The sequence below is a fragment of the Argiope bruennichi genome, chromosome 5 (genome assembly GCF_947563725.1).
Source record: "Argiope bruennichi chromosome 5, qqArgBrue1.1, whole genome shotgun sequence".
Taxonomy (NCBI): Eukaryota; Metazoa; Arthropoda; class Arachnida; order Araneae; family Araneidae; genus Argiope; species Argiope bruennichi.
In genome coordinates, this window is record NC_079155.1 from 95408724 (window position 1) to 95432408 (window position 23685).

Genomic DNA, 23685 nt, shown 5'->3' on the forward strand with positions numbered 1-23685 from the left:
TATGGATATCCAGCTGTGGAAGTTACCGTTTTAAAACTCAATACACAATCTTCAGCTATAATTTGAAACACGCAACTTTAACGCGCATCTAAAATCAAGTTAGACAGAAAAAAGCACGTCTCTTTGATAGTCAAACGTTTTAAGGCAAGACATTTTATAAACTAGTTCAATTCCGAGATTTTATTCATTTAGGGATCCAGTAATTCAGCGTCTTCAATAAAATTAACGACATAATTTCTATATCCAGTTTTTATTTGAAACTAGTAAAACAATTTCAGAGTCACAATGCTAAGAATTGGACGCTTAATGCGAAAGTCCAGCTTGGAGATATTTACAGTCTGTATCTCACAATTATCAACTTTGACGTGGATTAACTTGATCTAATTTAAGAAGATTCAACGGAGATATTGAAAACATGAATCTAATGGAATACAAGAATTACATGTCAATATTCTAAATATTTGATTAGAATATTACGAGTATTTCCCGCATTGCGCTCGCAGCCTTAAGGATATTAATTGCATTATTCAGCGATGTTATTTTTCTTGCTAAGGAATTTGGATTTCATAATATTACGGATTACATGGTGAATATTAAATTACTGAAGGGTATACATATTACGGGAATATTTATTTTCAACTGTTTACACGGATCCTGTCAAATATACACCGTCCAACCTTGAATACACAATTTATCCTACAATTAATACACAAAACATTTTAATTAAATATATTCAAGCATGCATTACTCGCAATACTTTAGTACAAATTCCAAAAAAGATTACTTGCAATGGCGGCACAACATCTGGTTCAAAAGCGTAGTCCTTGAAGATTAACAGCTTTAATTTAGAACGGTACAAAAAAGCAATATTTAAAGTTTACAAATCTAAAAGCAAGAGAAAGTGCAGAAATATCACAATCGTAAGGGAACTTCAAATTCAAAGAAAACTTGAATCGTAAAATTATATCAAGATTTTTAATTTAAAAATTAACTTATGGATAATGATATCAGTATGCAAGAATATGAAGTACAAAAGCAAATTCTGAAAAGAAAAATGACATTTAGAATTTAAAGAAACTAGGAATTTAAGAATAAAAGATTGATTTAAAGTGACCAATAAATCGTACGACAAAAATTAAAAACTTAACATTTAAGAATAGATTCAAATGAAGCAGCTTTTACAATGCCAATCAATTCAGCCAATTAGAAGTGGAATCCATAGTTTGAAAGACTCAATCTCTCTTCCTATAATTTTCTCTAAGCCTTTTGCGTTTTACATTTTCCAAAAAATTTACATGTATACTAAGAAGCATTTGTATGGCTAACTTTTGCCAATCCCTGCTCTAGAACGAGCCTTCCCTCAAGGGATAACCAAGCTAAAAACTGCTTTAACTAATTCAGAATTACAGTAATCAGCGCAAAATTACTTATAAATCATCGGGAGGGGAAGTACTCAATTTTTCGGGAGAGAAGTAATGATTTTTAGCTAGATTGCCTGTTACCGATACGAAATATCAAAATGCTGTGTATAGGTTCTAGCTTTTTCCTTTTAGATTAATCAGAATTCCTTATATTAACATTTTAATAAACTTATCCCTCAGTGGGGTATTCATTTAAATCTCTTAATTTTAGAAGAGGAACCTATCGATAAAACTACAGCACTGCCTATAGATTAAATTGCAGTCATTCGCCTTGTACAAGGATTTCACGAGTTCATGGATTATGCAAAACTTGCAGTCGATTGCGAATCTTGTCTCCTCGAATATTACAACTATGCATCTCTTATTTATAGCAAATGAGAAGCACTTAAGAATTGGGGTAAGAGGATTTTCCCTGCAGTAATAATTTCAGTAGTCTTATAAATGGACCTTCCCCAGAGTCCGAACAGTCACTACCAATGTTCGTGGTACAAATTGCAATTTACAGGTTCCAAACCTTTCTGAACCGCCCCCCCCACTCCTTAGACTAGCTATTGTACTGCAATAAATGTTCTTAACCATTTTATAACCCACAAGCTCAGTTTTGATAACCATCCCCAAACTAGAAGCTTCCCCTCCCCATTAACACGTCCAGTGCCGGATCCCAGGGGACCGACACTTTCCGTTTAGGCCGTCGGTCCCACGATGCCTAAACGGAAAGTCAACAGGGACCGGGTTGTTACTTGACGTGTTAATGTATCCCATCTACCACTTCCCAAAGCTTTAATCTTCCTCAGAGAACCTGAAATGTGCAATTTCTACCCGTAACATTGGCATCTGCAACTGTCTATAATTAAACATTTACGTTAACTAAAATACGAATATTTCTTGCATTCTGTTCAACTTTAGCGAATGAGCGTTTTGGAAACTAATGATAATTAAAATTTAGTTCGAAGATTATCATGTGGGTACCGTTAAACGTCTAAAACAGATTATTGCCATGATTTACCGTTTTATGTCGTAATTACACGAACCTTGGTAGAAAATTTAAAGGAATCTGTCCAAACATTTCCTGAATTTAAAAGGATTTTTGAAATTTCAATTTAGCTCGAGAACGAGATTAGGATAACCTTCCCAAGATTATTGGATTCGAGACGAGTGGAAAGTGCATTAACCTAAAATAACCCGAAAGTGTAACTAATCGAATTAAAATTTTTGGGTATTTAAAAGATGCCATAGAAAAATTCTACGCGATTCTTACCATTCTCGAAAACATGGTATGTATATTTATGTTTTAACTTGAACTGACCAATTCAGTATTTTACATTCTAATGATTTGAAATTGAGACAAGAATGTTTTGAAGCGAATAAAAATTTGTTTTACTTAATTTGAGAGATTGAGCCCTTCTGAAGAATTTAAGATCGCTTAATTGTTTAAAATTCTCTCTGAAGCGTAACTATTACTCCTACCGCTAATTATTACCTCGATTTTAAAATAAGGTCACGCTAAATCTAGACAAAATTTCGCATCTTGATGCCAAATCTGACCTCTTCGGTTGTTTTTAATGTTATTTTAAAATTTAATATAATTAAACACAAGAAATGCATGCCCGCAATTCATAGAAACCGAAGTTTAAAGACTAGATTCGAGTAAAACAAGCTGCACTTCCATGCGTAACCTCAAGTAAAGGATTTTCATGGAGGTCTGTTTCATTTAAATCCTAAAAATGGTATAAAAATGCATGAAGGAATTTTAATATTAATTAGTTTAAAATAGCAATTGAAGTTCCCATATAGCGACACAATTGTTTATAGCGATTTTAGCTCGTATTCTTTCGATTAATTTTTATAGATCAAACTCTTTATACATAGAGCGTCGAGGATATTAGACGTTGAATCTGAACACGAGCTCATTATCAGTTGCATACAATATTTGTAAAACTTGCGTGGGATAATTCATATAAATCCAATTTCTCCCAAACAAACCTTCGAATCTCGGCAGTCCAGATAGCTTTAGATTCACTTCAAGGGACCAGAGAATTTCCAAGATGGCCGAAGAAAGGTCAATTTATTCTCGCTTCATGACTAAGTGAAATTCCATGGTGTTTATCTGGCGTCCTAGAATAATTACGGAGTTTTAGACAGTCAATTAGGAACTTATTAAAGTATTCAAAGATTAATAGATAAATATCTAAAAATTGGTATAGTTAAAAACAGGCTAATTTCATGGTATTGAAAGACTAATTTCATGAAAAGGTCTTCCAAATTATTCAATACTCGTAATTAAAGGGCAAATGAAAGTTAATACTACAAAATGGACTACAATTCCGATCTCAGACTCGAGAAGGGTGTTTATATTCGGCTTGCATATTTTATTTATATATTACTGAAAATTCTCATGAAAAAATTAATGGGTCGAGTCGATTTCGGAACGAAGGCTTTAAATATGCACGTTTGGCAATAATTTTCAGATGGGCTGAAACGCTTAGTTATTGTACCGAGAACGATTAGTAAAAGATTTTTCCTTTTTGGTATTCAGAGACGAGCTAGGCATGAAAACTATCTTAGCGTATTGTTATACCCATTAAAACTTGGGCGAAACACTATTAAAAAGTTTCGTTAATAGAGGCAACTAAGATTACTTTGAGAATTTAAAGAAGCGCAGAATGTAATATTTAAAACCCTTCTTACCTTTGTAAGAGTTCATCTCATTTTTGGGTTCATATATTGTAGTTAACACGAAATTAGTTGCCCTTTTTCGTCTCCATGATTTGAGGACCAAGCTCATTCTATTAAACGTTCTGAAGCAAATAGTTTAGAATGGCAGTGAAACTCCAATCTCATCTTTCACTTAACTTGTAGCAAATCATTCCGAATTCCTGTAATAAAAAATGTAGCTTTCAAGAAATATTCATACCATTATCAAAGCAACAATACATGAAAAGAGAATTCAAGTCGCCACTCCAAAATAAGCTTCATTTCACATGAATATAAACTTTATGTATTCGAAGATGTTATTTCACACTGAACCAAGTTTCTAGTTGAAAGTAGTATTCAGAATTTTAATCTTCGGAATGATATCTGTAGATTCTTTTCGTTATATGTAAATCTTGGAGGTTTTTAGAAATTGCAAATATCGTTGGCGAAATATTAGAATGAAACAACTGGAATTTGCGTTGAAAGAAAATTCTACTCCCGAATACTCCTCTTACTAACTACGTTTTAAAGCTACTATCTCCCATTCTGATAGATTAAGAGAAAAAATATTCAAAAGTAACGTTCTAGTTTTGCAACTGCGAGATATAATCTTAGATCTATTAGCGTTCAATGCGATTCGAATCTAGTAGAAACATATCGTTACTGATATTTACGGAAGAATGACTACTCATACCTAAACATAGGTTAAAGAACTCCGCAATGCGAGTCGACTTTTATCCTTGTCAACAATTAGTAAGCCCAAAAATTATTGGATTTGGACAGTTATCGAAGACCTGCACGTTCGGCTGCAATTCTGTAATTATTTTCATTGAGAGGTGATGTTTAAAAATGCTTGTTTTTATACGACTTTTGAAGTAAGCGATGTCAAAAACTCCAATAATTCAACGAAATTTACCAATAAACACACAAATTAACTACACTAAATCGCAAGGTTCGTTTGATATCTGTTCAGCATTATGCATTCGGAAGAATTATGCATTCCGAGGTAGTATTCAAAATGCTGCATCATTGACATTTTTCGCTTTTTTTTTTAATATTGGGAGTTGCAGGAACCTATAGATAGAATCTGTTCAAATCAATTCGGAATTACACTCGGTTCTAGAAGCACTGTAATGATCCTTTATATTTATTGATTACTTCTTCAAATGCGAAGGGGAAATCAAAAAGCAAGAGTAAATTCAAATCGCAATACCATTTTTCAAAACTGGCTCGTTTTCTATTAATACAAACTATTTTTATAACCGACAGAAATATTAGTACTATGATTTTAGAACCCAATTTTAACGCCATTTTGTATTGAGTAGTAAGAGTTCATGGAGATATACTAGGACCTTTATAACCAAGCTATTCTATATTTTTTTTACAAACATTTAATTTATTGAAATATCGAATTCAATTCAAGATATTGCCGAGTTTGATTTATAATTGTATTCGGTTCATTGAAAATCTCCGATACATACGCATATAGTACACCGTCCCGCTTAAAAAGAGCCTTCCATCTAATCTGCCGCTATCTACACGGGCTAAAAATTTCTACATTCCGGCATAGTGGAGTTTAGGATTGAACTAAATAATTTTGAAAATAAAATGCACCTTGTTCCATAATATCTATTATAGTATTCTCGAGAACTGCATCTAATTAATAGAATAAGGTATTACAGTTTGAAAGTTAATATCACAGGTATATATTAATAAACAGGAAATATCTGAAACTGATATTTTAAACAGGCACAATTTGGGTTCGGTTGTTTCATCTTTTTTATAATTTAAAGTTGTCAAAATTTAAAAGCTTTACACAGATGCTCTTTTAAAAAATCACAGACAACAAATTAGTAATAAGATTAAAATGGCAGAGAACGTCAGTAGATTACTAGCATTAACACGAGATAATTTTATTCTACTGGTAAGATCGCACCATTTTAAACTACGCAAAAAAATCAGTGACAATTATCTTACGATACTATAGTATTTAATTTAATGTTTTAATTATTATTTTAAAGGTAATAAAACACTTAATGTTATAAGAAATACTTACTAATAAACAGAAGTATTTGTGCTTGTAGTGTTCCAACAAATGCAATGATATAACATTTAGCATTACAAACCCAGGCAGTATTTGGGGAAAAACAATATCATTTCCACTTCAAAACATTTGACTGAGATATACCATAAAAGGTAAAACACAACCTACGATATGTCTGCTTTAAAGTATCTTGTATATCTCTCAACCAATCAAAATGGTTCATATTGTATAAGAATTTGAAATACATTTGCATAAAAGCAATTTATTTCTATTCGTCAAAGAGACACGGTGGCATAGAGGTTCAAACTAGATTTTCGAATTGGAACATCCTGGCTTCGAAGTCCTCTATCACTGCTGATCAGCAGTGTTTGGGAATCTTTTGCATGATAAATCTAGAACTGAGGATGCAATATCAAGATGTTTTGGACAGAACTCAAATACTTATTATGAGGTGGTTTTATTGTTTGACTTCGGTTCAACAGAATGAAGCCAGTTTATATTATTATTAGTGTATTCTTTTGAATATCATTGGAGATGAGCATGGATAAACATTTGAGCTGCGGTACATGCGAGTGCGGTGTCTGTTGAATATAGACATGGTCCGATATTCCTAGATTGTTTTCAGGTATTTATTGAGATGTCATTTCATTGTTTAACATAGTTTCATGTGACAGTAATTATTCCAAAATATCATGAAGATATAATTTTGAATGGATACATTTACGATATTTTGTATATTTTGGAAATCTATTCATGAGTCATTGAATCATTGAATCTATCCATGAGTCATGACTCAATGAGGCAATTATCATAAAAATTAAAAAAGATGTTGGTAACCTATCGACTGAGATTACTTGTCGGAACACAGTCCAGGAGAGAGAGTCTTAAGTCGAAAATTAATTCCTTTAGAAGATATAAATACCTTTCCGATTTCTATAAAGTATCGGGTTCTTTATCTCCTCTCTTCAAGTTATAGTGGATTGTTTTGGAACCCCTACCTGTGACCGCAATTGGTTAAATCTAAGCATCTGATCACGCATAACCGTCCAAACAAAGATTTTAAGCTTAAATTAAAAATAATTCAAACATTTTTTTTTTAAATGGATCAAATTCTTATTATTTCGTCATTACTGCTTTCAAGCAGGTTTGAACCATGCATTTTTGTACTTGCTCTACGAACCAGTAGAAACCTTTTTACGAACTTAGCTAATCAGACAATATGAAGGGAATGGAATGTCTGAATCATCATCGAAGCAGCCCGGACGGTGTGTACAAAAGTTGAATCTTAATGACCACTACCAGCCACGCACGCTACGTGCTCTTTTATTAGAAATAAGCCTCTTCTTGGATATGCTTTGTATGCAGTAAGTCATAGTTCATTTCAAATGTTTTAATAATAAATAATTCATTTCAAATGTTTCAAACTTTTAGTTATCAGTGCAATGCCAATCATTTTAGTAATGAACTGATCCCAATACCAAAAATTTTCAGTTTTTATTACTGCTCCACAAATATTTAAATACAAATTCTTATTCCCATGAATTAAAGTTGCATACATGAATTAGTGATCTCTTATTGTAGGAGTGACTTTTGATTATTCACTCTTAATTGATTTAATTCATTAATTTTCATTAATTCACGCATTCATTAATTTTTAAATTTTTTGATGATTTATATGTTTATTTAAATGGATTCACAATTTTATGTCTCTCACATTTCTTAAAAAATTAATAATATAATAAAATTGTCATAAAATTAAAAAGTTAATATAATTACAATAATTATAATTTCTCCTTATAATAATCCTGTAAATATATTATATTATACTTATCCTGTAAATGTATATTGTAATTCCACATTATTATGCTTATATATATACTTTATACTTAAGTATAATATCATTATACTTATCCTGTAAATGTATATTATAATTCCACATATACATTTCCATTTGTTTCTGATTTTCTTTTATTTTATGTTTGTACTACAGAATAAGTATAATTATGAATGATTGATAATGAGCTCTGCCCAGAAATTTGTTCTCAAATCATGTCTTTATCTACACTTACTTTATGTCTCATATTGCTATTCTTGATGTCTTTCAATAAGATTGTTTATAAGTTAACATTTAGGTTAAAAATTTATTGATCTAAGATCATTATTTAGCAACTAAGTAAAACGTCATACAGAAATTTCATCCATGGTAATAATACATTGATATTTAAACTGTTGTTAATGTGATTTTATTCTTAAAAACATTTTTACTGTTTATAGAGTCTAATTTCCAACTATATAATATGCCATTCTAACAGTGCATTTAAATGTACAGGAAAAGGAAACTGTGTATTTAAAATTTTTTATACATCTTAATTTCATTATTACTTATTGTTCAGTCAATAAAAGTTTCGATTAATTTTTAATGACATATTTTTTTGTGGAATATATTCTATATTTATCCCACATATATCCTCTATATTTATTCCATCTCGTAAAATATTACGACTCCCAAGCATATCTTCAAATTCCTTCCATAGAAATCGAAGTTCCTTATGAAATTTATAGAGATTAATAAACACTGCTGAAATTCAAACATATTATCATTTATGCCATAAAATATATTTCGGGGATATCGCATATAAATACAACTTGTATCAATGCAAACTTTTACAGTTTTGAACTAATATTTCTAAGAATACATTTGAAAAAATTACTTTGATATTATAATTAAAATAATTAATTTTAGAGAATTCCTAATTATTTGTGATGAAAATGATATGCTAATTATTATAAGGACAACCATTTATTCCGATTCAATGAACATAAATGCATATTTGATTTTGAGTATTTTTTTTTAATGTGTAAAATACAAAAATAAAGAAATTGATGGCTATGACTTAAGAAACCTATTGATAATTACAGCTGTCAATAATTACGTTTTGTTACATGCTAACATTTTACCTCTTAAAGATTAAGTATAATTTCTTATAAAATTACCAACTACCAGATAAGGTTCAAATATTAATACGAAACTTAGGTTTTTCTAGAAATATGCTGATAGTGATGTTATCCTGTCTCTTCTTTTTTATCTTAATAATTGTTAATCTTGTTATCTTATCTTGTTTTTTATCTTAATAATTGTTTATCAGAATTAAAATATTTCTCATTCCATAACATGTTTCATTAAATATTAATATATATTTGTAAATTGTAATGACGTAAGTGATAATTTGTCTCTTTTTCAAGATTTAACAAATGTTAATTTGTGAAAAGCAGGGTATTTAAATACATTTCAGTATTTTTATGAACTTTCAATTTCAACTAATAATAGTTAAGATTATTTGTTTAATCTTCTAGAAATTCTACTATGATAGAAATCTTTAATTCTTTCTTTTCTACTATTCAAGAATCCAAAACTGATTTAACACTTTATTTACCGAATTATTTAACCATCAATTTTTCAAATTTATTTTTGAACCACTAGTTAAATTTTGGTACAGAATAATCCCAGGAAAAAGTTAAAAAAAGCTTTTTTAATTAAAATTATTTAATTGATTAAAGATTTTTAATGTTTTGAAAGGATATCTACTGCTTTATATTAAGAAAACGTTCTGTGTGTTCTTTAAAATACAGTTAGAAAAAATAGCAATATTGTGAAGATATGAGCCGTATTTAAACGGGACTTGAAAGTACCGTTTGTAAATAAAGGGTTATAAAGGGTTAAAAGAAAAAAAAATTCTCCAAAAAACATATGAAATAAAAAACAGTTTTCGAAACTTCTTATATATTAAAAAAATCTTATATCTGATCTTGTTATAAATTAGAATATTTTCATTGGACTGAATAAATTTGGATTTTAGATAGATAAAAAAAATGGTGTGTGTGTGACTTCAATAACGTGCAAAAAGGAAACTTATATGTTAGCCATTTCTCTTTAATAATTCTAATTTAAAAAGAGATTTTCAGTCATATTTGGAGAAAATAAATTCGAAGAATGATTTGTTCTATGTGCCTTTTAATTATAATACTCGCATTCAGTTTTTATCTTTGTTTTTAAAATTGTACTTCTTTATTGAACCTTCTAACTTTCCACAAAGAATACAATATTTGAGTATTTATTTTAGAATGGGAAAAATAAAGATACATTTTCTAATAACGTGCAATTCATAGCAGAAAATTGGAACCTTAAGTTCGAGTTCTACTTTCGAAATGATAAGAAAATTGAGAAAAAGATAAATTGTTAAATTAAAAAGGACTTTCGATTTTTTATAAGCAGGAAAGATTTCAAATGCAAATAAATGCAAATGATAATTGCATTGGTTTAACATTAATTTATTTTTGGAAATATGTATGAAATAAATTTACTTTTATTTCTTTGTATTTTGAAGTCGGTTTTTTCTCCTTTTTAATAAATTCCAGATTAAATTTATTATTTGCTAATAAAACAAAAACAAAACAGCTTAGAAATACCATATTTTATTAATCATTTCTTAAATTCCAGATTAATTAAAAACCTAATTGACTCTAGTTAATTAAATTTCTTTCATCATTCATTTAAAACCGTATCAAAGAGCCTGTAAACACTAACAAAGCCCTCTCTAATTTAACTGAAAAGAGAAATGTGCATCAGAACTGATGACTTTGAGGATACAAATGGTCCGTGTAAAGTTAAGAAATATAGAAATTAAGAAATTTTTATGAGAGACTAATTTATTTACTATAAGATAATTTTTACTTGAGTATGTTACTACCTTTGTGTTAAAATTTTGAAAAAAAAAATGTTTTACAAAATATTTATATATATATATATATATTTTAATTTTTTCATAAAAAAAAAAGATGGGAAAAGCATTACGAAACAGAATAAGCCAGTTCAATGACCAAATTTTAGATATCTTGAGAAATACGTAACCTAGTTCCTGAACAATAAGCTGTATTTCTATGCACTTTATAATATTGGGGTTCCAGTGATAATAAAACGAATGTTCCATTTATTTTTCAGATTGCGAATGAACAGATTACTTATTTTCGAGTTCAAAAACTTCAGACGATATTGCAAAATTAAATATACCAAATTTGAATAGCAATAGGTTTATGAGGTTTTTTTTTAAGAAAATTCTGCCAGAGGTTAGAATTTGAGAAAAAAGCATTAAAAATGTGAAATAACATCAAAACGTACATAGATTCAAATATGAAAAAAATGTAGCAATACCAAATAAATACCAAAAATTGTAAACAGAATCAAGGAAGGTAAAATTTTGTTGCGATGTTAAAATCATCATGCACTTTCTTTTGCTTAAAACCTTAATAATACCGTTTTGGTATTAAAAATTAAAAAATGAATTTAATAAAAAGTGTTTAATAAGAAATACTTTCTATAAGCACTAATAAATGGAAATTATTTTTTATATAAACTATATTTCACTTCTTAGTCTTTATAATTCATTATTATAAATATTATAAAATCATAGGTCTTAATTTTTTTGACGAATTCTTTACTTTACTCAAACGGTACTAAAATTTTATTGAAATATTCGATACATTGAAAATTAAGCTCTAAATTTACTGACGTAACACGTTTTCTCGAAGGATACATTAATATACAAAATTTCAAATATCAGGAAGTGTAAGAAAAAATTATTACAAAATTCTATCTTCACAAGGATTTTGATTCTGTAAAATGGAAAATTGTCTAGAAAATGGATTACAATTTCCTCCTTCATGTTTCTAAATAATACAGTTTTTTAATAGACTGAACCAAAAAGCATCAAGAAGTTAAGGATCCAAAGCTTCTTAAAATGGTTTAGAGAAAATAAAAATAATATGTATAACTAAGAAACGTTTCTTTCCGATTCACTCAACAATTATATTGGAAATTGTTATATTGGACATTTAAATGGGAATACACAGGAAAATTTTCATAACTCTTACTTCTCTTTTCTACATCTTTTATTTTCAATTTTTTGTACATTTACTAATATTTGTGTTCAATTGAATTCAATTCTACTTTCATCATGCACAATTCGTTTTAAATACTATTTTTAATGATCTGACTAATTTAATCCTTAAAAAAAATTCAGAATTAAAAATTCTGTAAACACCTGAAATTAACCTCTTCAAAAGTTGTAAAAGTTGATTTAATTAAGTGGGGTTGACATTAAATCTTTGTTGGTGAGAGGTTCCTCTAAAATTCCAGAATTCCTGCTAGTGTGTTGCAATCTGATTGCTTTATCTGACTGCCGTTCAAAACCATTAGGTCCACCCCGAAAATATCCCCATTGTTGCACAAAGCAGGATTATATAACTATATATAAAATTTATAACGAAGTTTTGTATAACATATGGCATCATTTGAGTTCTGTATTTATGAGTGCGTCAAAAGTATAAGTGGAAAGTGTATTTCAATTTCTAATGTAGAAGATTTAATTGGAAGATTTGAACTATTTTGCAGTCCTTTTTTCAAAATAAAATTCCAAAATAATCTGTTAGATCAGCATCTTTCAATCAAAAATAAATATCATCTGTCAAATACAAAAGCTTTTTTCTAAAATATAGCCTTTATAAAGAAACATGATGTATTTATCCAAGTAAAAGTACAAAAAAGATATAGTTTCATAAAAAAAAATACAACACAAAAATGAACAGAACTTCTTTACTCTTTCTATTATTTAATGGATCACACTGTCTTTCAATTTTGCTTACTTTGCGAAGGAGATAGGGGATGGTTAGCATTTGTATTGTAAAGCACATACCAGAAACGCAGAAGGACAATGTCTTTTCTTGAAACATTTTTCTACTAGGGTAACAAGAAGTAATAAAAGGGTGAAATGGGACAAGTTTACAAAAGAGGTACACATGTTTCTGTTTTCTATTCAAGTTTTTGTGTCAGACTTTCCGTTCCTCCCAATTCTTTTTAAGGTCACATTTCTTTCTTCTTCTTACTCTGGTTTCTGAGTGATAAGAGTATTAACGGCCAAAAAAGGCAGACCGCAGGAGTTGAGAAACTTCTAGTAAAACGGATGTAACAATTTAACCCTTTAAAGGGCCATTTTTTCTAGTCATATTATGTTAAAATATTCTGAGACTTGAAATTAGAATAAGAAAAGGGATTCATTTAACTTATCAGATAAATTTAATTTAATTAATTAATTTGGTGTTAATTATTAAGTACAAATCAAGACGCATCATTTTGTGTGAGATAAAGAATTGAAGCATGTAAGTTTCCGTCTTTCTAAAAAAAAATTGTCAGAAATTAAGCCAACCTACATTCATACATTTCATACAAAGACTGATAAATTTGGTGGGCAGCATACTTCCCACGGTTCTAAAAAGGGTTAAAAGACATTTTTGTTTACAGCTAAAACCATTGAAAGACATTTGTAAAGTATAGCAATAAAAAGTTGAATAGAAAGAAAGAAAGGAAGAAAGAAATAATATATCTAGAAAATGTCTTAAAACTTCAAAAAGGAGAGCTTTTTATAACTCTCAACTGTTACTTCACATAAAAGGATATTAAATTTATGCTTTAATTAATCCTTTTTCCTCGATGTCGTTTTTGCAAGGACGAATGAGCAATTCGAAACGTTTTGTAGCACTCTTAGTAAAATTCCTAACTTAAAAAGATTTCACGCACAATTTAGAATATAATTTTTTTATATTCATTCACTTTATCTTCAAACCCAAGCGTGATATTTCAAATGTAAGCTATGTTTTAAAAAAGAAACAATAGTTATCTCTGCGCATTGAATTTCCGCATCGAACAATGTGGTGAGAGAGAGTCACTTCCCGAGTTGCGGGATTAAATCATGTGGCGAATGAAAGTCACCTTTCGAGGTCAAAGGTTAAAATTTTAAAAAATCAGATAAAATGAAATTTGACTATCATAGGTCCTATATTGTAAACAGTATTGAAAAGGTCATCAAATTACATTGTGTAAGATATTAATTATATTAAAATTGTCCTTCTAATCCTTTAAATGAATTTTATTTTGGGAAACGAAAAAAAAAAAAAATGAAATATGGCTATAAAATTTGCCATTTTCAGTAAGCAAATGAGGGGATTATAAGTTCATAGGGTAAAAGATGGATCGATAATCTTCCAAATTAGGTATTTTATTCTTAAATTGGGGGAAAAAACGTAAACAGAATAATTCAAATTGGAATTAAGTAGTAGAAAATCATACGTAGGGTAGGAGTAAATAGAAAAAAATATATACGATTAAGATTATTTATTTTTCTTTTTTAATGTAAAGAAACATTTAATTTCTAAAATGTAATAGGCACTCTTCGAAAGACATGAAAATAAAAAAAAACCATACAAAGAAAAAGTAAAGTTATAATTCACACAAAGTCGAGTCATCATATAAGATTTGTTTTAAAAAATTCTTCACGGATGCAATTAGATTCTACTTTTTTTTTTGATTCCGTCTTATACATGCAGTCCCCATCGATTTCACATCTTTTAGCACCGTTTTATAAAGAATAAAACACAAGCATTCAATCTTTTCATAAATAACATTCAATATTTTTAAAAGGCAGAAACATGAATTTAAATGTTCAAGAATTTTTGGGAACTTTTAAAGTGAGATTTTAAACAAGTGATAATGCTCATATTTATTGAATAATTGAACCCATTTTGTTTATAATATAAATTAGAAAATTATGATATCGACATCATTCTTTTAATATAAGCACTTCTCGCTTGAAACCCTTTTAATTACTGAAAGGTGTAAGATGACATTTACCGTTTTTTTAATGTATTTTCTCTACTAATTACCGGGTGGGCCGCGGTGGCCTGGTGGTAAGGTCTCGTCTTCGGAACTGGTTGGTTTCAGGTTCGTGACCCGATTTCACCTAAGAACCGTCGTGTAAGGGGGTCTGTTGCACGTTAAATCCGTCATGACCAAACGTCGTCCCGCTGGTGTGGTATGGAGAGGGGGGTGCCAGCTCAGGTGTCGTCCTCGTCATCTGACCGCGATTCCAAATTACGAGGTCCGTTCCAAAATAGCCCTAGTGTTGCTTCAAACGGGACGTTAATATAACCAAACCAAACCACTAATTACCGGATAAATAATGTTTGCCTTTTCATGTTTAGTTTAAAGACCATGACAAAAAATTCTTAGGTTTAAATCCCTTTGCTGGACTTTTATGGGTGAATTTAATTGCAGTTTTAATAAAGATGAATGACTGGCAGGTAGATGTGTCTTGAAATGATAGAACCTTTTATTTTGTGAACTGATTTAGGAATGTTTCGTTACGAAAAAAAGGTTTGTTTATGAACACCATCCTGTTTTTCGTAAAGGCTCGCTTTATGAAGGTTTATTTTATGTTTTAAGTAATAAACAGATTAACTGGAAGCCAAATATTTTGTTACATTAGATGACAACTCAGTTTATTTGATTTTAATTCTTCGGAAAGAATATAAACTCGAACAATGAAAATAGAGAAATTTTGCGAGAGAATATCCCATATCGGTATTATTCGCAAAAATATTCTTGCATTAAATATAGAATCTCTTTTAAGTTCACATTTGATTTCTATTTCAATTTTTCAGGTCAAGTTTCATTTCTTGGAAATTTAAATTTTTCCTCAAATTATTAATCTACAGACTTTACGGATAAAGAAGAATTGTATTGAAATTTGAGGTCAAAATCGCCTAAGTCGGCAAATAAATAAAAACAAATGGAGAATCATTACAGTGCGGAAGGAAAATTTAAATGCTAATTGAAGGGGAAGATTTGTTATAGGAACTTTTAGGGGTTTTAGATGCACATTTCTTTTAAAACAAGAGATATTATAAATTTAAATCACATACGAAAAATGAAAATAAAAACTCAATATAAAAATAGAGATTAAAATGTTGACGTTATATGGAAATTCAATTTTGCTGTGAAGAACTATTTTTAATCTCTAACTAGAGTATTGGTGCAGTTTAATGATAACCATTTTTTAAAATCACTTTTCTCTTAGTAAACCGTTACTCACACTTCCTCTAACCAGTGCTTTTTGAGCATGAAATTTATGCAAAATATCCATTTTACTCTAATATATAACTTATTTATTTGGTTAGCAAAAGCTTCTGTCCGAACTAAATAGTATGACAACACACTTGTTTCCAGATTTTACTCTCACCGAGCAGAGCAAACCAATTGCATTTCTGTAGAGAAAATAGATTGTTTCCAAAATGTTTCAGAGAAAAATCGAAAAAAAAATGTATATTTGAAGTCAACGATGGAGATATTATTCGAGGATGTTGTAAATAAGTTCAAGTTGTAAACCACATAGCAATATCATTCTATCATATAATAACTATACTATTTCTTTTCTGAAAACGCAGTGCATTTATTTTTCTGATGCTCAAAATTTTAAGTAAGGATTATTTTCAGGTAAATATATTTTAATATAAGTTAATATTAAATATAAGTTTCCAATATACGAAATTTCTTACAAACCATTTTATCAGAAATAATATACAAGTACCTTTAATTTTATTTTATATGTGAGTCTCAAAAAAAAATAACATTTCAAACAATAATTAAATTATACAAGCAATATAATGATTGATTTATGAAACAATATCTGAAAATGTTATTATATTGAAAAAACATCATTTACCTGCAGAAGAAATAATGCATAGTTTTTGTCATAATTATGGCGACAGTTTTATAATAAAATTATTTTTGATATGTTTTGAAGCTTTAATATTTTTTATATCTAAAAGAATTTTATTGGTACTGAAAATTAAAATTAATAATAAATATAGAATAAAAATAACAAAGTAAGGTGAAATTGCTTTTGAATCCATTTTACTTTATTATATTATTCACTTTAATATATATTTTTGTTGCATTTATGGGCGATCCAATTGTTTAAGCATCATCTGAAAATGTCTTTTTATATTCAATGCTTTACTTCTCATTTTTATTATTATTTATAGACTATATCATATGTTGCTTCTCGGAATCTAAAAGCAATAAGGAGTAATAAAGATAAAGTGTCAAAAGGCATTTGAAAGTGTTAACTGAAATCCGTTCAAAAACTTTATTTTCTAAGAATTTGTGCGCCCCTTTTGTGAACTGTTCTCTTTCTACTATTTCTTATTCCACTAGTAAAACAGAATGTCAAAAAATAGGTCCTTTTGAATTTAGGCTCCGTACTTTGCAATGAAGGTGTTAACCTTGTTCTGGGTCACTTGGAAAAAAAAAGTGTTGTAGGTAAGGTTAAAGCGTAGTAAGAGCGTCTTGTTGGTTAATTTTTTTTTCGCAGCATATTTACAGAAGGAACTTATTATTTATTTTTTTCAAAACTCTAATCCGTTCCTTTAGGAAATTTTATTTTCGATAGAAAATTTGTATTTATAAGTGAAGTTTTCGTTTAATAATAAAGCTCTTAATTGAAAGGAGCTAATGGATTTAGTTTTAGTAAAATTGATAGCCATGCCTGTTTAAATTTCATGTTATCTGTTACTGCTTTCCAAATTTCTGCTATAAACTGCTTTTGAATATAGAAATTATGGAACATCTGTATAATTTTTTTCCATCTTTCACTATAAGAGACAGTGAGCGATAATTTTAACGCAATGCTTCTAAAATTAATTAAAACTATGGCAGTGTTTTTCGACGATGAAAAAAAGTCTATCAAAGCTTAAATCAACCTATAATAATTGAGCTTATTCAGTTGTATGAAACAACTCAAGCACAGCATATATAACCATATATAAGAGACCTAAAATGGCTTCATTCTTTTTATACACAAAATAATGAGTGAAAACATTGTAATAAAAAAAAAATTAACTGAGATTTTTCACTGAATTTACATATTTGAAATTTTTCGGAGTTAAATTCAACCTTTTATGAAACTGTAGAACTTCTATCTATATGTCTGTTAACAAGATATCTCTAAAAATTTTCTCTCGGATACTTGAATCGAATTGCCATACCTTTTAGATGATTTTGTAAATTCTGAACGTAAAATTACTAATAGAAATCTCTCCATGTACATGAACACACAATAATTTAGAAGCATAATGGAATTAGATTTGCGAAATTTGGCATATCTCTTTATCATATGGATTGTAGTTTTGTATCAAAGTTCTTACTAAATCTACCAGTGAGCCGAGGCCTATCTATACATTTATTCACTGACTTGGAGAAAATGCAACAAATTAGTTACCTGAATTTGAACCAAGTTGTAGATAATTCACAAATTCTGTGTCAAATTGTCTATACTTGTTACAATCACGCTATAGTTTTAAAAGAGCGATCGGTAGAATTCAATGCAATTTTTATTCAAAAATTATTTCATTGAAAATAACCATACGTGGAATATATACCATGTTTCCCAATCTATCACAAGGAAGGAAATTGCCTTTGATGAAAAAAAAAGCACTTAATCAGAGTTCGGAGGCAAAATTTTCTGAAGGACTCCAGAAAAGAACTTATTTTTAAAACTTTTGCTAAAAATTATTTCTTTCAAGAATAATTGTCGAAAACCTCTGTACAAACCTAAGCCAATGACTTTATACTGATCGTATTGGGGATGCTAATTTATATAAGGGAAATGTACTCTACAATTTCTAAATTAATTAATTAGACTTGCGTTAATTAATCATCTCAACATAGAAAACACAATACTTTGTGTGGAACAAATTCGTGTTTTCTGCAAAAAATGTATTAAAAATGAAAATAATAATAATAAAAAAAATGTCTGAGCATTGACATTGAAGATGAATTGAATCGGAACGTTCACCTTTATCATTAATACAACAAGACAGATTATTACCAAAAATCGAAAAAAAGTTATAAAGTTCTGTTAAAATGATCAACAAAAATTTGCAGTGAATTTTATCAGAAAAATAGCATTGTGTGAAATGACATCTTACAGGCTTAGACACTTTCATTTGACCCGATGTGTTATGTTTCAGGGGACGAAATTTTGGAATTCATTTTTTCACTTATTTCTTAATATGTTAGAATTTTTAAATTTTGTATTCTTACTGTTGCTTTCAGAATTTAACTACCAATCAATAAATATATTTGATTACATTTTTATTTCTACCAGAATTTCACTTGATAATGAATTGAAATAATTTATATGAATTATTGTAATAAAATTGAATTATAAATTGAAATTAAAAGTAAAAAGTAAAAATATAAATTTTCTTTAGAATACTATTTAAAGTAGTTTAGAAAACTTTTACTTTTAAATGCATGAAATAATAATTATAAGTGAGATGGGGAAAATATATCATCAGCGATTTCAAAACTGCCAATTAAATACATATACTGTGTGTCGTAACTGCTATATGATGTTTATTTGAATAAAAATTGGATTGTTTTATTCCAGTTTAAATTTGAATTTATCTTCCTTAAAAGATCTAAACTATCTGAAAAAAGGAATAAATAAGTCAATCAGTAGGTATGCACAGCAAATTTAAGAATGATAGAATTTAAGCTAAGATGTTATCAGTTTCGAAATACTAATATTTTTTTATTTTTTATTTTGACATTTTTTTAATAAAATAAAAAAAATATTTTAAAGAATACGTTTTCGCTAGAGAAAGGGGAAAATGTATTCAATAAAGTTTACTAGACTAGATTTCGCGTTTTTAAATATTTGATTGAGAAAATATTTGAAAAATACTTAAGTATGAGAATAAACTTCGAAATAAATTTTTGCGAAATAAATCAGTTTTTTTTTTCAAGTCCGGCTCACATTTTTTTTAAAAATTCACAGTGGGTTTAATGTTAACTGATTTTCTTTAATCATGTAATTAGTTTGATAATTAAAGTTATGAAAATTACAAACATAAGTTATCCTCGTTTGTGTGATGAACACTTTCATCACAATATATATATTTATATATATATAAAGAAATACCAAAATATTTAAAGAGAGAAATACCAAAAATACAACTTCATATGTAAAGAATTAAAGATATAAAATTTCTTCAAAAAAAATAAATGCCTTTGCAAAAAAAACCGTTCGCACTACCTTACTACTTTTTAGCCTTATTGATTCGCACGCTTACTATAGCTTTATATAATTCACCAAATATGTCATTTTTGATAATTGCATTGCGAACTGCTCAATGGAAACGCGAAACCATTGAATAGTATTGTAGTTCTATCAAATGTGAAACATGCAAAAAAGAAGGGGAGGGGGGTTATAATCACAACATTATAACGTTTTCCTCTGCATTTTTAGAAGAATTTAATCTAACATTTGATATTCCTAAATTTTGAAAGACAGAATTTAAAGTAATCATAAAAAAATTAAAAATGAAAAAAAAAAGTGCCAAAGGGAATAAAAAAGAAAAAGATGATATTGAATGTAGTTTGGATCATTCATTATTAAGTATTGAAAAATAAATAAAAGCTATAAGAATAATTAATTCCTATATTTCTGTCAATACAAAATATATCGATAATGAAAGATTCCATATCATTTATAGTAATATTAAATACAAACTGCAAAATAACTAACTTGAAACGTCTGAAGATTTACATTTTATTTCAGAATTTTATATAATATTATTCTGAATTAAATAATATATAATATTTTTTTACAAAATAAAAAATAATTCTTAACAAAAATACTAATATAATTTCGGGAATTTATTGAAGTATTCTACTAAATTAATACAAAAAATATTAAGACTGCTTATTTTAATTAATGTCGCTGCTATTCATAAATTGCCTTGTGAGTTTCAGAATTTCCCTGTATATATATATATATATATATATATATATATATATATATTTATATAATGGTTTACTTTGCTGTTTAAGTCTTAATTACATGATTAGAATTCTCATGAGTCTGAGGTTTTGCTTCTAAAATATCATCCTGAGCGATTAAAATATTAGCTTCTATTTGCCAATTTTAAAATTAATTATAGATTAATTTCAGTTTAAGTTTTAATTGATAATTAGTATAACATTTTCAAATTTCGTTTACAAAGAAAGAATTTCTTTTTTAAAAATAATAAGTTAAAAATTTAATTTTATCTGAAATTTTTGTGCAAGCTATTTGAATTGTGATACCGTTTAAGATCATTTATCACATTTAAAATATAAAATAATTAAAACGATAGAATAAACGAATAAGAAAGAACGAAACATTTTTGTTTAAAAAAATAACATCATCAGTTTAGTTAATAAATTAATTAATTAATTTGCATGTATTCGTATTTAACATTACGAAAGAGATTGATGTTCTTTTTCTACATTCGAAAAGGAAATTTTCATTCAACTTAAATAGCAAAAATCTTATATAATATTAGTATATAAATATGCATATATAATATTAGTATATAAATATGCATATATAATATTATTATTTAAATATGCATATTTACGTTTTCTGTTTTAACATTATACATGATTTTTGCTTGAAATAAAAACAATTACATTTTTAGAGGCATATATTTTAAACAATTTACCGCATCTGTAGGATACATTTTGTTTAAGATGTAATATGTTAAAAGATGCATTTTGTTTGGTTGACAACATCCATATTCTATAAAAATCGAATAAGTATGAGATGAATTTTTTTTTTTTAAATTTCATATAAACACTTTTCAGAGGAAGCAAAGTTTAAAGGTTTTCGGGTAGAAATCATTATCTGAGGACGAGCGATAATCGCTAAATTTTTCATTTTTTGATACTTGTTCGTTTATTTTGTTAGTATGGTCTCATTTAGTTACCGAAAATAGATTCTCTCCTCATTAATATTTAATCTTAAGACTATGAATATCGATTTTTGTTGTAATATTTGTTGCTTGAGTGCTGTCAAAGAATTTTAATTGCAGTTTTAATGAAGGTGGAAAACAGGTGGCTGGCATGACACTGCTTTGGCGATAGGAATTTAGTTACTGGCTGTTTATGAGTTGAGATATTATTGATCAATGAACTCTATATAGGAAAAAAAAATCTTATAGTAGAGAATTTCTACTCTGAATACACTTATAAAATTATTATATATATTTTTTTACTTAGACCAGAAATATGTTTACCTATCTGTAAGGAAAATTCTTGTTATCTGTTTAATTAAATATAACAGATAATATGTGGATTACATAAAAAAAAATGTGCTGATTTTTTAATAATTGTTTTTGCTCGTAAAAGGAATCTTTCACGTTAAATATTAATTGCTTTAATATATTATAATGGCTTTATATCGTTAAACCCATTGTTTTATAATATTTAACCAAAAATAGTATTTGTTATGAAACGGTTATTTTTATATAATCATATATATAATTCTTATATTTCCGTAACAAAGTATATAAAGGCAAAGTATTATAATTAAAACAAAATTTGATATTTTGTGGTATATCCACGATTCTTACCCGCTAGCATCCGAAAAACACTTGGCTGGAATTGTGTTTATACACCTATCTTCTGTCGACTTATGAATTCGGTAACTCAAAAACATTTGGAACTATATTGCATGTGGTCATTGAATTTGAATTTTTTGAAACATTTGAATTTTGCATGTGGTCATTGAATTTGAATTTTTTGAAACATTTGAATTTTGCATGTGGTCATTGAATTTGAATTTTTTGAAACCTTTGAATTTTGCATGTGGTCGCTACTATAAATTTATAATTATCCATCGAATTCTGATCCTAGGAAATCAATTCCTAGGAAGTTTTTCTGCCCCAATTGCCAGAGTATAATTTAACAAATTAATTGCAAAATGAAGAGAGCTTAGTGAATAAAAAATTGGAATCAATTTTAATATCTAAATTATAGGTAATGGGTATAGAATTAATATTAATATATCGAATTTGGTATTGTCAAAGGTTGACCGTTTTTTGTTGTACTTTTACAAACATGCAAACGCAATTACTGAAATATATACAATTTAGTATGTGATCTTGTAATTGTTGTTAGTTCTGCTTCAATTTTTTATTTTCATCAGTTAGAAAAATTGTTTAAAACACATGTTCTGTTCTCTTCCACTTGGTTATTAATGGCATTTCCGCTATTAATTGACAAATATAGCCAGATAGCGCACGCTATTAGCTATGTATATATTGTGCATCTCGGAACGATTTGGATCTCGGCTGTAACTCTAATGAAAATTTATATTTAGTTAAGGTTTATCTATGTAGGTAAATTTCTTGAACAATTTTACACACACACACACACACACACACACACACACACACACACACACACACACACACACACACACACAAGATAAAATTTCTGTTATAACTAACTATAAAAATAAGTATATTGAACTTCTGCTTCGAAGTGTGGGCAGTACAATATGGTGGTCTGAACAACATGAATGACGCATGTGTTGTGGGGCCTCGGTTTGTGTTACACTTTTTGCTTAAAGGTTTTGCTTATGTATTTATATTTAATATTTCTGGTTTATAAGTTTTTCTATATAAGTGTATTTACTAAAAATACATGATTTTACAGAAAAAAGCACTTTTTTAAATAACTAACTGTTAGAGCTTTTTGCTATCTGCTCTCACGCTGATAATGCCATATAGCACCATTTAGGACCCGAT

The 23685-nt window shown here is 28.2% G+C and overlaps 1 long non-coding RNA gene across 1 annotated transcript; it reads right to left on the reverse strand.

The window, feature by feature from the left end:
* Positions 1-315: 315 nt before the first annotated feature.
* Positions 316-6298, reverse strand: LOC129969215 (uncharacterized). The gene is made up of 3 exons (XR_008784475.1): positions 6172-6298; positions 4110-4297; positions 316-3536 (listed from the first exon to the last, which is right to left on the reverse strand). It is a non-coding gene; the product is annotated as an uncharacterized LOC129969215 (long non-coding RNA).
* Between the last annotated feature and the right edge of the window lie 17387 nt (positions 6299-23685).